The 17278-nt window shown below is 41.0% G+C and overlaps 1 protein-coding gene across 1 annotated transcript in view; it reads right to left on the bottom strand.

Annotated features, from left to right (window-relative positions):
- trpc5a (transient receptor potential cation channel, subfamily C, member 5a) overlaps positions 1-17278 on the bottom strand; it is a 77840-nt gene that overhangs the window by 42677 nt on the left and 17885 nt on the right. The window lies entirely within an intron of this gene.

Below are 17278 nucleotides of genomic sequence, written 5' to 3'. Positions count from 1 at the left end.
TGCGGGCGGAGTGACTAAATGCTCTGGCCCCTACAGTGACCATTTTAGCTGAGGCGACTGAGAGGAGGTGAGCAGATGAAGATCAGAGCGAGTGGGAGTGGGAGGCGTGCGGAGGCAGAGGGTCGCACAGGTATGAGGGGGGCCAGACTGCGGAGTGCCTTGAACGTCAGGAGGCGGGCTCTCAACTGGATTCCCGTGGATTCTGGGACGTTGGACGAGAAACGGGGTGATGCGTTCGGCGGAGGTCGTGCGCGTGGCGAGTTATGGACGCGCTGTGGTCGTCGGATCGTTGGTTTTACGGGGAGGCCAGAGAGGAGAGCGTTACAGTAATCCAGACGTCGCGTGACGTTTACAGAGAAATGCAGAGAAAGAGAGAGAAAAAGAGAGAGAGAAAGAGAGAGAGAAAGAGAGTGAAAAAAGAGAGAGAGACTGTAAAAGAGAGAGAAAGAGAGAGAGAGACTGAAAAAGAGAGAGAAAAAGACTGAAAGAGAGAGAGAAAGAGACTGAAAAAGAGAGAGGAAGAGACTGAAAGAGAGAGAGAAAGAGACTGAAAGAGAGAGAAAGAGAGAGAGACTGAAAAAGAGAGAAAGAGAGAGAGACTGAAAAAGAGAGAGAAAGAGACTGAAAGAGAGAGAAAGAGAGAGAGACTGAAAAAGAGAGAGGAAGAGACTGAAAGAGAGAGAGAAAGAGAGACTGAAAAAGAGAGAGAAAGAGAGAGACTGAAAGGGAGAAAAAGAGAGAGAGAAAAAAATAAGGGAGAGAAAGAGAGAGAGAGAGAGAGAGGGAGAGAGTGAGAAAGAGAGAGTGAAAGAGAAATACAGTGAAAGAGAGATAAAGTGAGAGAGAAATAGATAAAGGGAGATAGAGGAGAAAGAGAGAGAAAGGGAGAGAGCGAAAGAGAGAGAAAGAGGTAGAGAGATAAAGAGAGAGAAATAGATAAAGAGAGAGGAGAAAGAGGTAGAGGGAGTGAAAGAGAAAGACAGTGAAAGAGAGGGAAAGAGAGAGAGAAAGAGATACAGAGAGAAAGAGGAGAAAGAGAGAGAGAAAAAGGAACTTTGACAGTTTATTGTGAAACAGGTTTTTTGTTCATGGTTCAAAATCGGGAACTAATTGCAATTTTGGTTTTGAAATGGAAATTCCCATTCTGACAACAAAATAAAAGAAAGGACATATTTTAATTGTGTTTCCTTCATTAAAAGCTTACACAGAGTTGTACTTTGAGCGATGTACGCACGTTAGAGTAATTCTGTATTGTCATGGTAATAAAGACAACGCAGACTCTTATTTGACGACGGCATCAAAGAGAGCGAGGAGGACGTTGAATCTTTCAGGTCGAATAAAGGCAGCAACTTTTTGACTTTTTATGTTTTTTTTTTAACTTTTTGAACATTTATCTTAGAAAACGAATGGGTTCATGAATCATCCGCTGCCATCGGGTCTAAAGCGATAAGAGGAGAAAACAAGTGACCTTTAAGTAAGAGGAGGAGAGGAGGAGAGGAGGGGAAGAGGAGAGGAGGGGAAGAGGAGAGGAGGGGAGGAGAGGGGAAGAGGAGAGGGGGGGAAGAGGAGAGGAGGGGAGGAGAGGGGAAGAGGAGAGGGGGGGAAGAGGAGAGGAGGGGAGGAGAGGGGAAGAGGAGAAGAGAGGGAGGAGGAGGAGAGGGGAAGAGGAGAGGAGGGGAAGAGGAGAGGAGGGGAAGAGGAGAGGAGGGGAAGAGGAGAGGGGAAGAGGAGAGGGGGGGAAGAGGAGAGGAGGGGAGGAGAGGGGAAGAGGAGAGGGGGGGAAGAGGAGAGGAGGGGAGGAGAGGGGAAGAGGAGAAGAGAGGGAGGAGGAGGAGAGGGGAAGAGGAGAGGAGGGGAAGAGGAGAGGAGGGGAAAGAGGAGAGGATGAGAGGGGAAGAGGAGAGGAGGGGAAGAGGAGAGGAGGAGAGGGGAAGAGGAGAGGAGAGGGGGGAGGAGGAGAGGAGGAGAGGAGAGGAGGGGAAGAGGAGAGGATGAGAGGGGGGGAGGAGGGGAAGAGGAGAAGAGAGGGGGGAGGAGGAGGAGAGGGGAAGAGGAGAGGAGGGGAAGAGGAGAGGAGGGGAAAGAGGAGAGGATGAGAGGGGAAGAGGAGAGGAGGGGAAGAGGAGAGGAGGAGAGGGGGGGAGGAGGAGGGGAGGGGAAGAGGAGAGGAGGAGAGGAGAGGGGAAGAGGAGAGGAGAGGGGGGAGGAGGAGAGGAGGAGAGGAGAGGAGGAGAGGGGAAGAGGAGAGGAGGAGGGGAAGAGGAGAGGAGGAGATTAAGAGAGGAGGAGAGGAGGAGAGGAGGAGAGGAAGAGAGGAGGAGAGGAGGAGAGGAAGAGAGGAGGAGAGGAAGAGAGGAGGAGAGGAAGAGAGGAGGAGAGGAGGAGAGGAAGAGAGAGGAGGCGAAGCGCCTTCTATTAGAGTGGAACAGTATGTATGTTTTCATCAAGACACGTTAAGGCAAAACCCATTTATAATAACGACTACCAATGACTACATGAGCCATGATCATCCCCATTTCACCCTGCACAAAGAATCCTTAAGAAATGACTTGCCCAAGGGCACATCAGCAGCTTAAAGAGACTGCCATTTTGTACAATATGCAATTCTATATGACTAATGCAGATTTAATCTATGGTTCTGGTTTAGTCCTGTTTAGTCCTAATTTTGTTGGTTGAGTCCTGGTTTTGTTCTGATTTACCTCTGGTTTAGTCCTGCATGGTTTAGTCCTGGTTTAGTCCTAATTTAGTTGGTGAAGTCCTGGTTTTGTTCTGATTTACCTCTGGTTTAGTTCTGATTTACCTCTGGTTTAGTCCTGCATGGTTTAGTCCTGGTTTAGTCCTAATTTAGTTGGTTGAGTCCTGGTTTAGTTCTGATTTACCTCTGGTTTAGTCCTAATTTAGTTGGTTGAGTCCTGGTTTTCTTCTGATTTACCTCTGGTTTAGTCCTGCATGGTTTAGTTCTGGTTTAGTCCTAATTTAGTTAAGTCCTGAAGAATCCATCTTGTTAGGCTTTGATTGTGATACGACCTGAACCACCAGCGATGCAGGACGGGATCAGTCACAGGGGAGCAAGTAAATCAGAACAAACCCAGGACTTCACCAACTAAATTAGGACTAAACAAGACTAAACAGGACAAAATAAGGAAGTGGGGTCTAAAGTGGGACTAAACGAGGGCTCTACGTGTGTCTCCTCCTCTTCATCACTCTTCTCTTGTCGGTTGCAGACGGCTTCGCGCCCCCTGAAGAGCGTCCCGGGACAGTGACTTATCGACTCCTGTGCCGTTCCCCCTTAAATAAAGCCTCTTCCTCATCTCTGCAGCACAACGCGGTCCGGACTGAGCTGTCAATCAAACACGCTCCAGACTAAACGTACAGGACTGACACGTAGCGGCGAACCTGTGGAACCAGGCGGCGCGATGATCTAACATCTGACCGGACCGCGACGCCAATGATTTGACCCTTCTCGAAACACACGACATCTCCTCCATGACCGCGGGATTCGTCTTTCCACGCGGTTGTTTCAGAAATGAGAAGCCGCTCGCTGCCACTCGCTCCTTATTTCTATTGTTCCAGTTGAAGAATTGTTTTTATTTTGCCCAGGCAGCAGTGTATATCGTGTTTTATTACTTAAACACATTTATGTCATCATATAATATTGATGGGTTCTATACATTTTTAATGAATGGTGGATATCTTGTTAGGAATAAACAAAATTGACAGGATCGTTGCAGCTCTTGCTTTTCACAGTGAGCAGACAACATCAAACTATACCGTATTTTCCGGACTATAAGTCGCACCTTTTTTCATAGTTTCATACTTATACTCCGGAGCGACTTATATGTGATATTATTTGTTATTTTCACACTTGCAACTGCATTTCATACTCCAGTGCGACTTATATATGTTTTTTTCTTCTCTATTATGCATTTTGTGGCAGGTGCGACTTATACTCTGGAAAATACGCTATTCATTTGATTAAAAAGATGTAGGTACAGTTTGTGTAAACAGCGGCACAAACGGTCAGATTATGTGTGAACATGAAAACGAACTGGGGGCGGGATTAAATACATTGTAACTTTAATCATGTTCTGTCTTTCTTTTAGGTACTGGATTTTATTGAAATGTTTTATGTTTCTTTATGATTATATGTTCGGTTTGAAAAAAAGACAATCAATCAATCACACAATCAATCAATCAATCAATCAATCAATCAATCAATTCATAAATCAACGATCCAGCAACTAAAATGGTGTTTAAATCATGCTTATTTTGTACTTAAAAGACCTGTTTCGCTTCTGTTCTCCTCAAAATATAAAATAATTCACATTCGAACACTGCCAAAGAAAAGGCTGTCAACATCACATCATTCTTAAGTCATTTTATTTATTCATTTTATTTAATTCCTCACATCCAGCCGCAATAAAAACCTGTAGCCCGTAATATAAAACCGTACAAGTTCCCTCTGTAGGAGCCTGGACCTCCCTCTTTCCTCCTTTCCCCGTTTCCTAACAATTCCCTATCGCTCCTTCCTCTCCCTCTCTTTCTCTCTCTGTGTCTCTGTTGCCATGGCAGCAGCATGCTAATAAGGCTGCGCCCGTCTCCAAATAAATTATACCGCTGTTTTTCATTCCCCCCTCCGCTCCGTTTGCGTCGTACACGTTCGGAAATGCGTTCAAATTGACCGGTCGGGAAAGTGAAGAAACGAGGCCGAAACCGTGGCGGGGAAACGTCCCGTGGGAGCGGTCGGTGGTCAATGCGGGGCGGATTTAGCGGCGGGCCGGGAGGGATGAGGGGCAGGTGCGGGGGTTGAGGGGGGTTTGCGGGGCGGCGGCGGCGGGGGGGGGGGAATAAAACGGGACCGGTTGAATCACGGAGTTATGTAAGGTCTGAGCGGGAGGTGAAAGAGGAGAGAGGAGAGTGGGCGGCGCTGTTCTGATGGTTGCCGGAGCCAAAATATAACATCAGGAAGATTTATTTATGAATGGAGCAAAGTGTTCTTGTTTTAGGTTCTATCTGTGACTAATTTGGCTGAACATGACGAGTAATGAATTAAAAAGAGTTTGAAAGCTCAGGAAGCAAGTCGTATAACTCAGTATCTCAGAAAAACTAATGAAATTCAGATTAATATCCTGAATTGAAGTCATTTTAACTCTTCAACACGCAATATGCTAACTTTAGGGCTTAAATCAGTTAATTTGGCTGATCATGACAAGTAATGAATTAAAAAGAGTTTGTACATTTAGTAAATAACTCAGTAACTCAGCAAAACTATTGAAATTAAGGTTAATATCATGAATTTAAGTCATTTTAACTCTTCAACACGCAATATGCTAACTTTAGGGCTTAAATAAGCTAATTTGGCTTAACATGACAAGTAAAAAGAGTTCAAAATTTCAGGAAACAAGTAATATAACCTGGGTGCATTTAATAAATAAGTCAGTAACTCAGCAAAACTATTGAAATTAAGATTAATATCCTGAAATTAAGTCATTTTAACCTTTCAACACACAATATGCTAACTTTAGGACTTAAATGAGTTAATGACAACTCAAATATTTTATTGGAATCATTGTCAACACATTTGGTCCTTGATTATTCCTTATCTGCTCAGTGCAGGAATTTCATCAAAATGATTCAGAAAATATGAAAATTTGTTTTTTTGTTTATGGTGAAGCCATTTTGTCTAAAAATATTCTCAGTCATTATGGCCTCAACTAAAAACTGACGTTATCTTGGTCAAATTTGATCCCAACAACTAATTGAATAATCAAAAGGACAATCTCTGTTAATTGATTCGTACTTTTTCATCAAAGCTCTCGAACTCGGCACGTGAAAACAAATTAGCAAGCAATTTTAAACTATGAACTAATAAAACATCCAACTTGTATTTACTGAGCAGAATGACTGTAAATAAAAATCTAATTATTTTTCCATATTTCTAGTATAAATTTGTGGCTTTAAGAACTTTAAGAACTATATTTATTGATTCAGTTCAATCATTTCTAAATATTCCACACCGTATACTTTATTATAAAGGCTTAATTAATAGAGTAGTTGAAATGCCCATGAATCGTACATTTTTCCGGATGAAGCTAGCGTGAAGCCACTTGAGGACATCCCCATAAAGTTTAATTACAGACAAAAACTGATCAAAACCCTCATTGCTCGTGCTTCTTGTATCTTTTTGAAGTAATTCCTGCTCCATCTGAGTCATAAAACGTGTTCTCTCAGCAGGAGAGAGTCCGTGTACAGCGAACAAAACAAAAAAGAGACTATTTGATTACTAAAGCGGCTGATGCTTATCTTAATAATGGATTCGTTGTGATTAATGGAGTACCTTGTTTCAGCTGTAATTATTATCTAGCCTATTACCTGTGTTTTACCGGTCACTGACACTCTCAAACCCTGGGCATCTCGCGTAACAGCGTCTGCTCGGGTCGCCGCTCTTCATTAGCCTCTCCGCGGCTAATCCGATACCTGACCGACGAGCCCAGACTGCTAAACTGGGAAATATGCTACGCCGAGCTAATTCAATTTCACCTCTAACTCCACGCGCGCTCCTCCGTCCTCGTCTCCTGTGCCGACCCGCCGCGCTATGCTAACCCCCCCGGAGCTACGCTAACGCTAATTCAATCCAGCCAGGCATGAGACGTGAATGCTAATGCGCTAACATGTGTCATATGTGATCGACGCGGTCCATTACTTGCGTGGATAAAAACATGGTGCTGTAATGTACACAAATGTTTTTTTTTTGTTTTATTTTATGTCTTATGTTATGCAGTAAAAGGAGAATGATATTGGGACGACGCGAAGGGAAATGATCACAGGAGATGGAGAAAGCGCAACCAATTTGAATTTACCCAAGGGCAATGTAGATAATAGTATTAAGATAATAAGCCCTGACATCGAAACTGGTATAATCTCACGAGTTAATTCATGAAAAGTATTTTAGCAGTGGAGTTAGGTAACCAAGCTTCCGCAAGACTTAATAGGGTCAAATTAAATATCAGATTTAAAAGCAGGGCTGGGAATCACAAGGGCCCCTCACAATTCCATATTGTACATGATTTTCTGAGATAGAACACCATTTTTGTAACTCTATGCATTTTCACAACAGTTTTTATTTGTTTAACTACAACTTGTACAAACTTAAAGGCGCTGTACCTGATATTTACTTCTTAAAACGTGAAAAACAGAACAAATTCATTTTTAACTCATTGCAATACAGTAAAGCTAACGTAGCATTAGCTGCAGAGAAAGTGCTGTGGTCTCATGTTCACCTGAATAGATGCTTTTACAATGTAACTGTGCTGGCAAAACAGATTTTACAAGTTTCCTTTCTCGAAATAAGTGATAAATGTTAGTACAGTCCCAAAATAATTGTGTAAAAGCAGGCCACAATATTGATACTGTATGACCAAATTTAGTATCACAATAAATCAATATTTTGACTAATTATTACACCCGTACTTGTTTGTTTTTCAAGCCTTGGTTATATTTTTAAAACTCACATCATGTAATTCCACGTTGCTCCTGACTCTAAAACTGACAAATATTATATTTTCAAAAACGCTTTAATACTTTTATGTGGATCCTGACGTCAAAGCTTTTGGGCAAGGGGATTTTTAACTAACAACGTGTGGCAGTGCGCGCCTGCCATTTTCTGCCGCCAGGGGGCTTTCTCTAGCTCTCTCTCTGGCCTTTGACACTGCTGTCACTTCCGGGTTTGCGCTGAGGGTTGGGTTCCTGTCGTCCTCAGGTATGACATGGACAGAGACTGATAATTTAAGTCACCCCCTCTACCCTGGTACGCAATCTCGGTGTCATCATGGACCCCACCCTCTCCTTCACTCCCCATGTCAGCCACATCGTCAAGACCTCATACTTCCACCTCCGCCGCATCGCCAAAATCCGACACTGCCTCACCCTCCCCGCTGCTGAATCCCTCATCCATGCCTTCATCTCCTCCCGCCTCGACTATTGCAACTCCCTCCTCACTGGCATCTCCTCCCATTCCCTCCACAGACTCCAAATGGTCCAAAACTCCGCTGCCCGCCTCCTCACCCACACCCGGTCCCGTGATCACATCACTCCCGTTCTCCGCTCTCTCCACTGGCTCCCCATCAAGCAGCGCATAAACTTTAAAATACTCCTCCTCACCTTCAAAGCTCTTCACCACCTTGCCCCCCCCTACCTGTCTGACCTCCTCATCCCCCACCGCCCCTCCCGAGCTCTCCGATCCTCCTCCTCTCTCACCCTGACTGCACCAACATCCCGACTCAAAACTTTTGGCGACAGAGCATTCTCCCGAACAGCACCCCGACTCTGGAACTCCCTCCCCCAACCTGTCCGCCACTCTCCCTCACTCACAACATTCAAATCCCGCCTAAAAACATACCTCTTCACCCAAGCCTATGACCTCCCCTACCCCTAGCCTCCTCTACCCCATTGCCTACTCTTCTACCCCCTGTTACATCCCCATCTTTTTCTCTCTACTTCGTCTGTCTTCATTTTATCTGTATATTAATGTGTATTGTACGTGCTGTCCCCCCCTGTCTGTAAATACCCCCCCTTTTTTATTATGTTCAGCGTCTTTGGGTCACTGAAAAGCGCTATATAAATAAAAGTTATTATTATTATTATTATTATTTTAATTTAATCCTTAACCTACTGTGGCTTCTTTAGTGCGGTCGCTCCTGACGCGTGACGCTGTCGGTCACGTTCTCATCCATGTTTGGTCGGTTTCGCTGTCATATGCCCCGGCTGTTTGGCGTAAAGCCTGTGGATTGAGGCGTGGTGCGCCAGGAAAGTGGTAATGGGAGATCGATGAAGCTGCTGCGTGGAGCGACGGCACTGAGGACGACCTGCTATCTTTAGTCTTGTGTCTTTAGTCTTGTCTTGTGTTTAGTCTTGTTTTTGTTTTCTTTTCTTTTGCTTTTGTCTTGTTTTATTTTACTGTAAATGTACTGTGTGACGTGGCGGTCCTGCACTTGGTGTGGCAGGCTCCGTAAGTGACTGGGAACTGACCTGAATGTTACATTTGACTGAAAATATCATAAAATTATGTCTAAACTGAACCAAGTGTCTGCCAATAACGAACCCGCGTGTCCTTCGCTTTTAATTTCGGTCCTGGGCCTATCCCAGGTGGCGTTGTTGGTGTTTTTATCTATCCCTTGAGCTAAAATATTAATGTAAATTCCTGCATCACCCTCGTCTTGCCACAAATGGATTGTTCTATTTTATTTTGATTGAAAAATGCAAAACTAAAACTATGACAGAGAAGACCTTTGCAAAGCTCACAAACTGAACAGACAATCAAACACAGAAACACTCTTTATCAGGCGACGTTACAGCTCCCCTCTTTTCAGAATCGATCCATTATCATCCATATTTCATGTTTGGCTGTTCCCGTGCGCTCAAACTAATTGCCCGTTGGTCGGATTAATAAAGTTATCTGAATTTGATTCTGAATCACAGCGAGGACATGCCCCGGGAATGAAACCTGCCACTTTCACGCCTCGACAAGCTGCTCGTGTTGTGTTCCGAGTCGACGTCGCAGTGAGAAATGAATCAGAAAGTCATATTGGAGAGAGGCTCAAAGGCGGCAGACTGTGGCGGATCTGGCGCGGGGGGTTTGTTAGCGGGAGCGTAGCACTAAGCTAACGCGGTCGCGCGCACTCGGCAAACGGTGAGCGAGCGGCAACAATCGGGACGCGTGGGTCGCTCTGTCAACCGTCTCCGAACAAAACAAGAACTGAATGACAAGAGAGACACGAGTGTTTGAAAAGTGCACAAAGCGGAGAACGGAGCGAGGACAGGGCTGAATATGACTTATGTTTAGTCATTTCCTCTGTAATATATATATATATATATATATATATATATATATATATCTGTAAATAAAAACTGTATTTCGGTACATTTATATCATTCAGTCAACAGTTACTTTCCAAAAATCAACAGAATCAACAATCATGATTTAAAGAGCACAACATTAATGAGAAAAATAAAAAATATTATATCATATTTTTTTTTATTATTTTTTTTAATCTAGTATATTGTTTATAATTTAAAAAGAAATGTAACAAAAGAGCTGATTAAAAATAAAAATAGAAAAAGTGATGTTGTAAACTTTCAAATAAGGTAATAATGTGACATTATTGAACTTTTGTGGTTCATTTCACATTTGTTTGATAATTAAGCCTCAACTAATACGTTTAAAGATTGGATTGACATAAAATTGTCCGACTATCGATAAAAAAATATTAATTTGTGTCCATATCGTCCACCCCTATGGCTTTTGCATGTACCATTTTTTCTATTAAATAAATACATAACAAACAAACATGCAAAGTGACAGTATTGTGACATTCTAATGCAGGTATTCACCATTCTGTACCTTTATATGTTTTCAAAGTATTCTTCAAAAAAGTGGCTATAATACAGATTTTATGATTGAGTTAAACTGGTTCACACTCACCTCAAGTGGTAAGAGGTACCAATAATACTGTTATGCAATATTAGATTAAAATTGAAATAGGATACAAATTACAACAACAAAAAGCCTGCAAATAGAGCCAATTAAAAAACAAAGAAACAAGCCAAAACAACAACAGCTTTCAGCGTTATCTCTAATAGGGAGAGACTCGAACGCAAACGAGAAGAAGCATTTAGAAGGCTTTATTACTTGGGTTATTTGGCGCGCTGAAGACGTTGCAATTATGGGCATGACAGGTTAGATTTATAGCGCTGCACGGACTGAACGCGGGCGATCCAACTGCACAAGGGTTTAAATGGGGCAGGCTGGGAGGGTCTGAATATACACTTCAGCTCCAATACTTGCTAAAATTGTGTCTGTTTATCATCGGGATAAACAATAAATAAGATATATGTTACATTTTTTCCAATATTGCCCTTCTCTAGAGGTGTAGGTGAACGGAGAACATCCTGCCTCAGCATTACATACTGTATTATTAGGAAGGAGGTCTATTATTTAATTATTTACTTCTTAAGGCTGATTTGTAACATGTCCATGAGATTCTGGATGATGAGAAATGTGTGCAGTTGGCATAGTCATTACCAATTTAAAACTAATGTATGTGTGTTTTGAATGGGAAAAGGGCCACAATGTTGCATAATGGGAAGCTGAAACCCATGAAAAGGCTTAAATTAGTTTCAAGACTTTATTTTATTTACATTTTATTTGATTATTTATTGTATTATATTTATTATTATATTTTTACTTTATTTTATATAATATTTAATTAAATTTTTATCACTTCATTAATTAATTAATGTTATTGTATGTATCAAATTCATTTATTTTAATTTATATAATTTATCAATCTAATTTATTTAATTTATTTAATTTATTTAATTTATTTAATTTATTTAATTTATTTAATTTATTTAATTTATTTAATTTATTTAATTTAGTTTATTTCAGTTTATTTCAGTTTATTTCATTCACTTATTTTATTTATCTATTTATTTATTTCAATGCTGAGAACGTCTTACTCCATGGGAATGATTGCTCGGTAATACGTCTGTTATTTATAAATCTGACGGTAGCTCAAATCCTGATGCGCATAAAAAAACAAAAACCAACAACGTTTAAACATCTCCATCTGGGTTGACGGCGAGCGCCTCTTTGCGAAGGCGCCGATCGCTGCCATTCATCACAAAGATACTCCACTTGTCTGTCTAAGATAATGTGTTTACTTCTCCTTCACAGCTCTTTTCTTTACAAAGTAAGTCGTTTGAGTGTTTGCGAGAGAACGGCGGGCGACGAACGGCAACGGGAAGGCAATTTGGGGGCGAGTTAAGAGAAAAAAAAACTGCGATTTGAAGACGGGAAATTCACATCGCGTCGTCATCAAAGAGACGGATGTTTGATGACAAGTTAATGACCAAAACAAACTCTTCCTCTTCAAACAGATGGAGAAACTTGAAGACGATAACACACGTTTGAATCGTAAAGGACCAAAATTATGCCAATGTGTCAAAAATGCCCGAAGCTGCCAATCAAACTTTCCCGTTTTCCCGTAGTATCAATTAGCGAGCACACACAAATAAGTGGTGTTTTTCCTCATACGTGTGTCTTTATAACTTCAACAATAACATAAATAACATTGCCATTATGGGTGGACAGATAATTGGTTATAATGAAAAAAAAATCATAAAAACAAAGACAAAAACTAAGGGTGTAAAGTCATACCGTATTTTCCGCACCATAAGTCAACTATGCGTTTATTCATAGTTTTGGCCGGGGTGCGACTTATACTCCAGAGCGCCTTATTTGTGATATTATTCGTTATTTTCACACTGACCACCACAAGAGGGCGCTCTAGGCTCTAAGCGACGCAGAAGAAGAATCTGCACTTCCTCTTCCTCTGGAGTTTGTGGAGTTGTTTAGAAGTGACACAGAGGAAGAAGAATTCAATGGATTTAGTGATTTGGGGTAAAACTGATGCTTTGGTAAACTTGTTAGCATGTTCTTTATGCTATAGTTATCTGAATAACTGTTCATATGTTACGTTAACATACCAGACACTTACCACAGTTCTGTCTGTGCCTCATGTAGCTGAAGGTGTTAGCGTTAGCATACGTACACCTATTCACCATGTTCTCTCATCTGTTATTTTAAATTTCCCCCAAAAAATGCAACTTACACTCCAGTGCGACTTATATATGTTTTTTCTTCTTTATTATGCATTTTTTGGCTGGTGCGACTTATACTCCGGAAAATATGGTATTACATTTTAGTGGGTCATTTACGGTAATTTCACATTCGTCTGATACTAAAACCCTTAACTACGAATACATTTTGAACGCATTCCTGTTGGACATAATATTGTCGTATTATATTGTTATGAAAATACTATAGTAATAATATAGTCACAAAAGCACAGCCCTGGTTGTGATACAGATCTTAAAATATTGTTCTTTTTGAATTAAATTAAATTAAATCTGAATGACACTGCGTCAATAATGTTTCAATATGACTCACGTATATCATAATGTCTTATCTTTTTATGGACAAACTGATGACACTGCCTCCGAGGACGTCGCAATAATCTATAATGTCTAGTGTAGAGCAAGTTACAGGTCCAGTCTGCGGAGAGGCGGCCCTGCGCACAATAACAACGCATGTTTTTGATTTAGGAACACAGTTTTTCATGGCATTTTTGAGCAATAAAACAGTGAGAGAAAGGCTAAAGCGACACGTTAAATGCCGTACTGCGGAACTTTCACGGTAAAGAAATGACGAGAGGACGAGGCCGGACACGCTGACTTCCTTCTCCCCGAGTCGGACGTAATGACGCTGCCGTATTAATCCTCTCTCTTTTTACTGCAGTGAGTGTGATTCAGCACGTTTTTGCTTCTCTCTCTCTCTCTATTCCCCCCTCCCCTTCTTCTCTCTTCCTTTACCTCTTATCGCCCCCATTTCTCTCATTTCCTTTCTTCTTTCGCTTTTTTGCTCTTTCTCACTTCCTTTATCGAGCTCTCTTTCTCTCTCTCTCTCTCTCTCTCTCTCTCTCTCTCTCTCACTCTCTCTCACTCCATCTCTTTTTGGATCTTTTCTCCCCTTGCCCAACATCCCTCTCTCTTTCCCTTTTCTCTCTCTCTTGCCCTCCATATCTGCCTCGTCTCTATTTTTCTCCCACATTCTATCTCTCTTTACCTCTCTAACTTCCTCTCCCTCTTTCCCTCTCTAAGTTTCTCCCTCTACCTTCCTCTCTCTCTTTCCCTCTCCCTCTTTCCTTCTCTACCTTGCTCCCACTTTCTCTTACCTTTTCCCACTCAAACTTCCTCTTTCTCTCCTTCCCTCTCTACCTTCCCGTCTCTCTTTCCCGCTCTCCTTCTCTCCCTCTACCTTCCTCTCACTGTCTCTCTCTCTTCCCCTCTCTACCATCCTCTACCTCTTCCATCTAGTTGTTCCTTCTCCCTCTCTTTCCTTGCCTAACCAAATTGACCTTTATCTCCCCCCTTCTCGTTCTCTCTCACATCTTCCTCTCCTCCTCTTTATATCCCCTCCTCTCTCTCGCTCTCTCGCTCTCTCTCTCTCACCTCTACCCCAGCCAGTTCGACGTCCGGCGGACCCTTCAAGGCGATGCCGCGACATCTCCGTGACGACGCGCAGGTACAGGAAAGTGACAGGGTGCTCCAGACCACTTCGAGCACCTGTTCGTTTTTTGCCCGTCTGCCGAACCCGTTCACAGCTTCAGTGACTAAACCGTCTCCTTCTGACTCACCCATCATCACTTCTTTCCTCCATCACTTCCTTCCTTCCTTCCTTCTTTCCTTCCTCACACCGTTCCTCACTTCGTCATTGCATCCTCACACCTTCGCTCAACCCCGTCACCCGCGTCTGAACAGGTCCTGCGCCTGTTTCTGTGTACGAGTTACATGTAGTTCTCTGCTTTCGTGGTCGGAATCTAGTACATTTCAGTAAAAAGAGCAGAACTACACTTTATTACGTACCGTATTTTCCGGACTATAAGTCGCACCTTTTTTTTTTTATAGTTTTGGCCAGGGTGCAACTTATACTTATATTTATACCTATATACTTATACTCCGGAGCAACTTATATGTGATAATATTTGTTATTTTCACACTTGAAACCACATTTCATACTCCAGTGCAACTTATATATGTTTTTTTCTTCTCTATTATGCAATTTTTGGCTGGTGCGACTTATACTCCAGTGCGACTTATAGTCCAGAAAATACGGTATATCTATTTAAGAATGTGATATTGGTCTTGGTTTGTGTGGACTTCGTTTGGTCCTGTTCCTGGTGTTGTCTTGGAGTTTTAATCAATAAAGTACAGTCAATATAGATGTTCAAAATCCTCAAAAACTACAAAGAAATAAGCGCTGATGATGAATTTCCACGATTGAAATGTCAGTTACTTTGCTTCTCTACTAAAAAACGATGGTAGAAATACTGTGTTCTAGCCTCGACAGTGTATTCGAGCGTCACAAAAAGTGTCGTTTGTGGTGCGGCGTCGTTAACAACCTCGTAATGAACACGTCTGAGTGGTTTTCGTTCACCAAAACCACATCGATTTTTCATATTTCGTCACATTCTGAGGTTAATCCCAGTTCCTTCGCTTAAATCGCACTATGTTCCACTTCACCAACGGCACTTTGAACGCTTTTATTAACAAACCTTTACAGGATCGATCATTTATTTCGTTTTTTTGTTTAATATTACTTCATAAATGTCTCTTCTCTTCACATCGCCGTTGCGACTAAACGGCAGAACTAAACCCAGGACTATATCAGGATGAAACCGCGGTTAAACAAAGCGTGACCGCGCCTTTACTCGATTATTGACCGCATTCATCGCTTTCTCTGGCCTTTATTAAAGCGAATGAAGCGCCGCGCGGAGCCGGTTAAGTTTAACGACGCGCTGGAATATGAAAACGCGTTGAAAAGGCGACAGACTTCGGGCCCCGAGGCTCCAGACGTTAAAAAAAAGCACTTCACACGTTAACTTTGTCCGACACAGTTTTACAGAAGGACATGTGAATGCTTAACTAACCACTTCAATGCCAAATGGACGATCTAGATGAAATAAAAAGCAGAGTATTCATCTTGATTTTGTTTCTGTGATATTCCTGGGTTATTTAAGATGCCGCAGCGTGTTGCTTGATGCGTGTTTTGCATACTCCGGCGATATAACGAATCATGTAAACGTTATCTCAAGGTGGAGAGGTCTGTTCCAGGAAAACATGAGGGACGTTAAATGAAATGGATAAATGTAGTGAATACTTAAGGAGACGAGTGGAGCTCAAAGGCCTGAGAAATCCATCTCGGAGACAGTTTGTGGAGATAAGATTTGTATTGATTTGTATTGAGCGCGCTGATGTGCACATACATCAGTTTACGTGCTTAAATGTGCACTATTTACTGATTTATTTATTTACTTACGTTTGATTGATTGATTTACTTATTCATTTATATACTTACATCATTTTATACATATTTTCTTATTTATTTATTTACTTACTAAATTGTATACTTATTTTTACTTACTTATTTACGTACATATTTGTTTACTTATTTTTACATATTTATTTGCTTACTTACTTATTTAATTACTTATTCACTTACTTAAATTTATACTTACTTTAATTTACTTATCAAATTACTTACTTATTTATTTACTTACTTATTGATTTATGTATTTATTTCCTCATTTATTTCCTTACTTATTTCTTTACTAACCGGCATTTGTCATACGTATCTATTTATTTACTTACTTATTAATTAATGTTTGTATTTCCTCTTTTATTTACTTCCTCACTTATTTATTGACTTACTTATTAACTTACTTATTTATTTATTGACTTACTTATTTGTTTACTTGTGGCTCTTTTCTCTTGCTGCTCTTGTGTCATTTGAGACGGTTGAAATTTTAATGTCTTTAATAAAACGTTCTTGATTCATATATTACACGTTTAACACATAAGTAAATAATGACTCATGTTACATCACGCTGTACGAAGGTCAAGCTCGGGCACAATAACGTAATAATCGAGCGCCCAAGACCGTCACACTGGGGCTACTACAACAACTAGCCATGTGGAACTGATTAATATTCATAAAGTACCTTCCCGAAAGTACTTCCATCGTGACACGAGCACCGGGCGAGCCACACTGTATTTCCACACTCCATAAAAGGAAGAATAGATCATGTATTTCAGCTAAAATCCATTTGTCGGGGAGAAAATGGAATACGAAGGCATAAAAAAACAGCTTGAACGTTGCTCCCGAGTCCCAACTGTGTTATTTTATCATTATTATTATAAATCCACAAAGGTCAGAGGTAATAAAACCAGCTGAAAAGAGCAGACGAGTAAAAGAATGAATTATCAGCGGGAAACACTGAAGATGTCATTTAACGAGTGTAAAAATGAACACGATTTTGTTTTTTTTTCTTCTAGAGTTAGGGTTTTAAAAGAAAATTTGAAGAATGGAGGCGGAAAGTGAAGAGGAAAATTGGAAAAACCTCAGAATATGACAAATCAAGGCGGTTTTGTCACCTCAGATCAGAACACACACTATTGTGATCTATTACTATCATTTAAAAAAATAAATTAAATAAATTATAATATGAGATTCAGCCTGATTTTTTTAGATTTTACTGGACAAATACTCAAGACATTATGTTTCCATGTCATCTACAAACTTAACCTCCAGTTGCTCTTTTTGATGAAGAATAAAACAAACACAATTTAGTATTTTTAATATTATAAACGGAGCAGGAGA

The sequence above is a fragment of the Eucyclogobius newberryi genome, unplaced genomic scaffold (genome assembly GCF_026437365.1).
Source record: "Eucyclogobius newberryi isolate DKJ021-1_F unplaced genomic scaffold, fEucNew1.0.hap1 SCAF_22, whole genome shotgun sequence".
Classification (NCBI taxonomy): Eukaryota; Metazoa; Chordata; class Actinopteri; order Gobiiformes; family Gobiidae; genus Eucyclogobius; species Eucyclogobius newberryi.
This window is presented reverse-complemented; position numbering and strand designations above follow the sequence as displayed.